This window comes from Bactrocera dorsalis, chromosome 2 (genome assembly GCF_023373825.1).
Source record: "Bactrocera dorsalis isolate Fly_Bdor chromosome 2, ASM2337382v1, whole genome shotgun sequence".
Lineage (NCBI taxonomy): Eukaryota > Metazoa > Arthropoda > Insecta > Diptera > Tephritidae > Bactrocera > Bactrocera dorsalis.
In genome coordinates, this window is record NC_064304.1 from 105,239,790 (window position 1) to 105,248,898 (window position 9,109).

The window sequence follows — 9,109 nt, forward strand, 5'->3', positions numbered from 1 at the left end:
GAAAGTGTTCGACGCTTTCTACTTCATTGGAAAGACTTGATGGAGAAGAACCTGGCTTCGCTTGGAGTATGCAATTGGCGTCAAACAGCGAAAAGGAAGATCGACTGGCGCGCTGTTGTAAACTCGGGTATAACTGCATAAGCGATGTCTACGCCAATAAAGAAGAAGAAGTTGATGACTGTGATGACAGACGGTCAAATGTAATACCTAAAATTTCAGAATTTTTACATCATCGACGGAAATGTTGAGATCCATTCTCCGCTTGTTTGTCCAGTTTGTGAAAAGGGTGGCCGCGAACTGCCTCTTCCATAGACCGAGGGGTCTAATACCTCCATGTCTGTACCATAAATATTTAATTTTAGTCGGCACTTCGACACCATACAGGTAATAGCCTATATTCAGAGTAAAAATGATGCTTATAAAACTGGATAAAACTAAATTGCAGAACTTATGTGTTATCTGTGAAACACCTATAGAACCAATGAATTAATTAATGAAATTTGAGTTCAGAAACTCAATATAAGCTATCGAAACTCTCTTAATAGATTTCCTACGTCCACAATTCATTGCGAGGGTTGGACAACAATAGCAATTGGGTCATAAATACGTGTACACCGCCGAAACGTTAACATAAGGATTGACATTAATCGTTTATCCTGCGGCTAATTTCACAGCATCACGCTTAAGCTTTGCATGTGCTTTGTAGTTAGAACAGAGTGGCGCATGCTCGTGCTCACACAAGCCACCACACCGAGCCATAGTGTTGAGTGTGGCTCGTCAACACTTTTGTCACGCTGTTGGGGACTAAGCTACAATATCACACTATGCTTATTTTGCTATTTTTCTAATATTGTTTTTAGTTTTTTTTTTTCTTGCTTAACGTTTTTTAACCAAAGGTTCACTTAGAGCTGGACTGTGATTAACGGCGACCTAACGAAATGGCAAGTCCCACGCCTATAAAGCAGCAGAGACTTGTGCTTGGTCGCACTTCGGTATTTCCGTTGGATCATAAAAAATTGCAATATAAAAAGGTGTTTCGATTGGATTCGGAGCTCAAATAAGCTCGGCACTCTACGGAATGTCCAATCTGTCAAGACTTTGCACTTTTTTCTAATATTTAAGTTCCAATTTGTCCACTTCGCTTACGTTACTATCGTTGAGTTTCGTGTTCGGATCTTCCCCAAATGCGGCCAAATTAGACTATTTTAACTGAAATTCTGAGTTGAAAGCAGGATAGTATCAATACATACTAGTCAACTAAGGCAAAAATTCGACCGAAGAGAATTTTGGGTCCTTTTGAGGCAAGAATTATTCGCGTTTCTAACCTCTTCGATCCAATTAAGTATGCTGAAGTTCTAGTCGCTTTAGGACGGCTTCTGCTGCCATATTCCAAAGCTATTTGTTGTTTTGTATCAGGATAGAAAAACATTCGACCGAAGCTAACTGCTCTGTTCTTTTTGGAAAATGAATTATTCTCGTTTCCAAGCTGACGGATCCAATTCATTATACCGAAGTTCTAGTCGATTTTGGCAGCCTTCGAAGAGAAGTTCGAATCCTTTTAGTGGTTTACCATTTTCACTTTCAGGAAAAAGTTCTTAAAGTCTATTTGAAGCTTGGATCTATAAAGATTAAATATATCAGAAGTGATTAACTTGTATTTGGCTTGACAGCACAGTTTGACAGCTGTCATATTACAACTCTGGCCACAGAATGGTCAACACTGTATACGCATATAGCATATGTAAGTATAGTGCATGAAAATGGACCCTGAAGGCCCGAAGTTGGCACACAAAACAAAGCTGTAAAACGCTTGGCATTCGGACAAATTGAATATTAAAATCCGGTAATAAATGTGGAAAAATGAAGAAACGAGTGAAATTATTTTCACAAAAGGCGCGACATAAATGCGTGACGACAGCAATTGTCGAAACGTACCAAGCGCTGGGGAACGGTGGGCGGAAGTAAGACAATACTTAGCCATGCAGTGGATGCAGATGGCGCTTGTGAGCGCGCAGATGAAGCAGGCGATGACGATATTGTCGCCGTCAAGCGTAGACTTCTTTGTCTGTAGGAGTACCATGCCAAGTCCATGGAGCGTGGAGTGCGATCAGCTGGATGGTGTGGCGTATTGTTGCTGCTTTAATTGCGCATAAAATAACTCGTCGATGAAGGAAGAAGACGATTTTTTACTACCATAGTTACAACAATAACAATCGAATAAAGTAAATCAATAGAACACAGCGGTTCATGTTGCGCATCGCCTCGCGGGCAATTGGCGCTATTTTTCATTTGCCAATAAATTTGTGCGCCACAAACGCTGAAACGAGTGGAGCGCAGCAAAAGCTGAACGCGCCAAGCAATGGACGGGGGAAAAGTAGAAATGCAGGTATATGCGCTTGGTATGTGCACCACCAAATGAAGCGGCGCAGTAATAGGCGCTTGCAGTAAAAAAGTAACTAAGATATTCTAAATACAAATTTATACAACAAAATAAGCATACAAGAAAAACCTCAACCAAAAGTAGCCCGCGGCTGCGTGTATACGCGCGCGCGCCATCGCCAACCCTGTCACCGCTACCACCACCGCCGCCGACACGGTGTGCGCAAACAGCAAGCAACAGCATTGCGCTCGACAATGAAGCGCTTGCTATCTGTGCCGGCAATCGGATCGCACTGCAACCGCCCTGGGTATCTCCCAGCCATATCGGCTTGCAACGCGCCGCAGCGTTGTGCCGCTTTTGATTTTACAAAATCAATCGATTCGACATTATTATTAATTTTTCATAACTTCCGCGGCTGCGCATCCGATTTGCGCAAGCGCTTTGTGGTAAAGCTGACCATCCTTACAGTCGCCGTCTGCAAACCGAAGCGGCAGTGGCGCATTTCCCTTTCGTTTGAGTGCAATATGGAAATTGATGCGCACAGCTGCGCCACCTCCATCGCCGCTTGCTCCTTCTACCTTCGACTAGGCTACATGGTCCATGTGAAACTAATCTATTAAAATTTGTAACAGGCAAATAAAATGGTCTAAAGATAGGACAACAAATGATGCGCGCGCTTTGATCTTTTGCCGTGGTGTTGCCCGGCAGAAGCGAATGCGGTTGAAAAATGAAAGCTCAGTGATGGAAAATGGCAACTGTAACTCGATTTGAATTAATTGTGCGTCTGTTGAATGCAAATAGTGAGATTGTATTATAACAAAATTGGATTTATCAAAAATAGAAGACTATCGTGCTCTGATTTAAGACCATTCAATGTCTTTTTTAGCTTCAGTTAACTGTGAGAAGAGTGATGGATGTACTGCCTGTACAAAGATAGTACGCTTCAAAAGTTGGGTTCAGGACAGAAAATGAGACTTCTTATTCTTCTTCTTCTTCATGATTACTGGCGTAGACATCGCTCACGCGGTTATAGCCGAGTTCACAGCGGCCAGTCGTTTCGTCTTCTCGCTATTTAGCGTCAATTCGAGATACTAAGTACAACCAGGTTTTTCTCCACCTGATCTCCAACGGAGCCGACTCATTAGCTGGTGTCATCGTCCATGCCTCTGCACCATTTAACAGGACGGGGATGATGAGTGTCTTCTAGAATTTGGACTTTTTTCGTCGAGAGAGGACTTTACTTCTCAATTCCTACTCAGTCCGAAGTAGCACCTGTTGGCTAGAGTGTGTTCTGTGTTGAACTTCGAGGGTGACGTTGTGGAGTTGATGCTGATTCCATGATAGACGAAATTATCCACGACTTTAAAGTTATGATTGTCAACAGTGACGTGGGAGCTAAGTCCCTGGTTTGTTTGATGACAGAAAACATTTCGTCTTGTTCTTGTTCACAACCAGACCCATACGCTTTGCTTCCTTATACAGTCTGGAGTAAGCGAAACTAACGGCGCGGTTGTCGAGGCCAATGATAACATTGTCCGCATACCCTCGCGCTTTATTTGGGAGAGAAGGTTTTAAGTCACACTAGAAGAGGGTGGAATGGCGCTGGAACATGCCGCTTGACAGTAGGACTTACAGCATATATAGAATAGGTTAGGTTAGGTACTTGGACTTGGACTATTATATGCATTCCGTTGGGATGCCATAAAAACAGAGCTCCTGTATTCGTGCTTACAAGTCAGCAAAGCGCTTTGTGGTTAAAACAAATTTGCTCAGGCATTTAATTTTATTAGCACCAGCTCGGAAACCTTGAGATGTTTCCATCTTGTTTTCATTCATACAGCTTTTGCATGAACGCCGTTAGGATAATGACCTTTTAGAACTCTCATAACTAGGGAGAAGCTGGCCATACTAAAGACAAAGAGCTTACTGGATCTCTTACGATCGATCTTGGGCTAAAAGGATCTTGCGACAGCGTCTGAACCAAGCCCAGCGCTGACCAAGCTCCCGCGAAGTTTAACCATCTAGTAATAGAACGCACGAGGAGATGGGAGCACCGACCCGCTCCCTTTCTACTGATAGCAGGGCTAGGGTACTCTTTCTTTCCAGCTTATAGGCTTTTCAGTTACCTATAGCTGGGTATATGGGTAGTCTTATTACAACATCTATACAGATGGATCAAAAATGGCTATTGGAGTGGAAACCGGCAGATCGCCCGCAGATGGACCTCAAGCGACTTCTTAAGATTCCTGAATACTGCTGTATTCGCTCGAAGATGGAATTCAGGCGACTTTTGAAGCTTCCTGAAAACTGAAGTATTATTTTTATTATTATTTGAGGGAAATGAAATAGTTGATGAGATTGGCAAAAGAGCCACCTCTCTGGCTACCGAAATTTCCGAAATGTCTAATATAAGTAAACATGTAAGGGAAATGAGCATAAGAGAGACGCTGCAACACCTTCTTTGCTTCTGTCCAACATTATCCAGAACTCGAACTCGATATCTACGAGCTTCGCAGTTCAGGGGACTAGATGTGGTATCAAAATTATATAACAATTCGGTTTTAAAGTTCGCACGAATACTTCACCTAAAATTAGACTGACCCTCCATCTGGTATTACTAAGGACCAGCAGGTCTATATATGGCGTGACATCATATCTTCTGATAACCGAACCGAGCCTGATGAGAGCTTCAACTCTCAATAAGAATACAAACTCTTCCTATTTAACGAGTTGCCGCGTTTATTTAAAATTGTGAAAATAAAGGTTGTATGCAATATTTGATGACTCAAAAACTCTGAACACCCCTGTAAACACGATTTAAAATTTATTTTCAAACGTAGTTGCCACCTTTTTAAAATAACTTTGTTTAATAGAAATTTAAAATACAATAATGATACAATTATTTATGTTATCCTATATAAATTATCGAAAAATTATTTAGTGAAGTTGCCACCTTATCTAAAAATAAACAGTTATTAGATAACGTGGGAGGAAAATTTGGAATATTGTACGACTAAAATGTTCTGAATACTTTTTGAAACATGAATTACGTAAATTATTTTCAAACTGAGTTGCCACCCTTTTCAAATATCTATAGTGAAATTAATGCTAAAGTTATCGAAAAATTATTTAATGAAGTTGCCACCTTACTTTAAAAATGAACAGTTATTTGATAATAATTTAATTTTTTTTTAATTTGCGAAAAAATGATCAGGAATAACTAATTTTATTATTTTTAAATACTTTCAGTTAGAGTTATTTTGTAAAAGCATGAAATAAAGGGGCACTTAGTAAGTCCACAGCAAGACTGTCCAATCAAATAACGGTCATCGTATATTTAACACAAAAAGGCACGCTATAAATGGTAAAACAGAATTTCTAACTTGACGCTTTTTATTTTTCAGCATTATGATTCATTGCTTTCAAAAAAATTGTGACAAAAGCTCCATATGCATGTCCTCTAAGCGCTCAAAAGCCGCTTGCTAACACAAAACTAAATATCAAAGCTTGCGACTTGAGACTTCAAAATATTTCTTTTCAGTTTTTTTATTTATTTTTATATTTGTTGTTATTGTTCTTTGCGCTGTTTCACAGAGGATCAGATTTTTCATGCCAAATAGCTGCTAAACGCACTCATTTGTTTGACGCAAAATTAAGTGGTAAAACAACAGTGCCAATTCTCTGTGTGCCGCGCCGCTGCAGAACGCGCGCTGAATGTCGAATGGCGCGGGGCGGTTCGGCGCGGACGCGTGTATTCCCACTTTGGCGGCCAAGCGCGAGTGGCAAATAAATGAGCTGGCGAACGCAGAGAACAGCTGGAGCCGCAGGGTGCCTCAACCGCAAGCGACGCGAACGCAATGAACTTAGCGCTGAGTGGTCAACCAACAACAAAGGCCGTGCGCACTATGCTGTGGTAAGTGCTGTGGCCGAGCACGCACATATACAAATATTATTTAATATATGTAAACGATATGCAAGCAGTATTCCCCTTTTTTGTATAGAAGTATTGCATATGTATGAGTGTTGTTGTGCAAAAAATTCAATTTTCTCATTGCGATATTGGAAAATAATCAAATTGTGGCGCTAAATTAAGTGCAGCCTGTCAAATAAGTCAGTCAGCTGAGCGCGCTTTGGCTCACGCCGTTCGTCGTTTATCAGATGCGTAGGCGTGTGTGTGTATGTGCGTGCGTGGTGTTGGGGTTTTTGACTGCGTTCTGTGTGGAAGACATAAGCATGTCGGTAGGGTTATGTGTGCCTTTAATAACTGTTTCAAATCAGCATAAAAATTGTTGAAGGCATTATTTGGTTTAACCGCAGGCAATCACTTGCATTAATTGAGGCAATCAATATGTTTGCTGTTAGCTTCAATAATATGGGAAAAATTCACCACATATTTTTGTCCAACAAAAAAACTAAAAATACTCTATATGAATGTTTGCGAATTTTAAGCCGTAGAGCGTTAATAAAGAGGGTTGCAACATGTTTGTTAGTAGCAAACGGGGCACAACAAAATAATTAATTAATATCTTAGAATATTGATATTTTTGTAAATGTGTATATAAATACTATATATATGTACATATATGCTTTATTGCAAAATTCCTATTTAACCGAGTTGCCACCTGTATTTAAAGTTATGAAATTAAAAGTTATATGACATTTTTGTTATATTCTATGACTAAAATGCTCTGAATACATTTTGAGTCGCGTAATAAAATTTATTTTCAAACGGCGTTGCCACCCTTTTTAATTATCTTTATTAAATAAAAATTGAAAATACAAAACAATGGTGAAACTAATGATATTTGATACAAATTATTGAAAAATTATTAAATGACGTTGTCACCTTATCGAAAAAATAAATAGTTAGTTGAAAACTGGAGCCAGATTTGGTGTCTACAGTGGAGGCGGTAGCAATTCATAACTTGAATTGAATTGAAAAATTTCGCGGTGGTGTCAGCGGCGGTGAAAGCCAATCAATAGGCACGGGATGGAATGGCACTAATTTTTCAACAATTTGATGTTAAATCTGCCCAATAAATCGATACAGTAGAACTCGCTTTGTAGTCATACCGTGGGAGTCTCAGACAACCTAGACCATCATCTTTCGGGCCGATAGCGTAGTTTTTCCCTTCTTCATATCAGATTCCCTGTGTGAGCTCTACTGTATCGACTGTTTCTTGGCTGTTGAGGTGTAATGGGAGATCCATGTTTTATCGACCGTCTTTTTGCTTGCCCATCAACTAACTAATGGTCTGAGACGGGGTCAAGGTTGTATTCCTTGTTTGAAGTGAGCAAACCAAACTCATCGCGCTGATTGATTTTTTCATCTGTCATTCAGGACATTATCCACGCGGTCTTTTAAGAGACCCACTGCCTTTGATCATAGATTTCGGTGATGTTGTACTCTCTGCTGGCAAAATCAGTAGGATCAGAGACAATATATAGCAAAATGCAGTAGGCCTAAGATAATAAGTTAATTTAATTTCAATGAAATATCTTACATATGTATTTATAAGTCAACTGGAATTTTGATATGTGGTGGATATATGGTACTAGGTTTCTTTTAAATATTTTACACCGAGGCCTTCATATTTGGTGTCTAAGAGCCTTGAAGAGTTACAGTTCGATGCTGAACATTTGCCTAACTTTTCATTTGTGAAATATAATACGCCTGAACATTTAAGCAACCAGCAAGCAAAAGTCGGACTTCCCCACTGAGGTCAGTTCCAATTCAAGCCGGTGCTGAAAATATAATTAACTTTTTTTTAAACAATTTATTTTTTATTTAATTTTCTCATTAGACGATACTTAAATAATTGCTTGTCGGAACATGCGCGGCAAAGCCACAAAGCAAATGCGCTTGCGCATGCAAGGCCTGCCACACGATCAATAACATTTAACACCCGCAACAAAATGCACTAAAACAACAACAATAAGTGCATAAGTGGTGTAGAGCAAAGAGTTAAGAAAAGAATTGTCGCAAACGTGACGCGACGTTACACTTCCGCTCTTCCGCACGCAAGCCTAGCGCACATAATTTATTCTAGTCTCCAACTCGAAAAACCGATGATTTCTGTTAGACTTTTGTTCATTTTCAAATTAGACGGTCGCAAATGCGTGACGTGTGTGCAAGTAGCTGGAAAATCGTAATAAAAATGAGTAAAAAGACATTTGGCCTGATGCCGCCACCGTCCGTCTGTGTTTGTAATGCGACACGCGCCATCACGCCGTGCGCTAATGTGTTATGAGTCTGCTTCATACGCATAACTGTGGCATTGTTGTTGTTTCCTACTACCTTCATTTCCATTTTTGAATTTTCTTCGATTGGTGTTTACCATTGACGCACGCACGCACATCGATTTTAATCACTTTTTAACTCGGCGATGCCTCGTTGCGGGCTATAAAGTGTTGTCCTGTTTTGTTGTAGTTATTGTACTGTGCCTTAGCTTTAGCGATTGTGGCTTGAGTCATCAGAATTTCATTAAAATCATCGAACATCGTTAGTAAACGCAATGCAGCAGTCTCATTAATTGCGCATATTCTACAAACATATATTGAACTTTTAACGAGTTCGTCGCTTAAGTCTTTTGTACCTTGAATTGTTGACAACCCACGCATTGCTGATGAATCGCATATTTATTTACGAGGGTAGTTTGAGTTGGTATACTTGTAAGAGCTTAAATTTTTATCTCAAAATTTAGGACTTTTTTCGTTTAATTTTGTTAA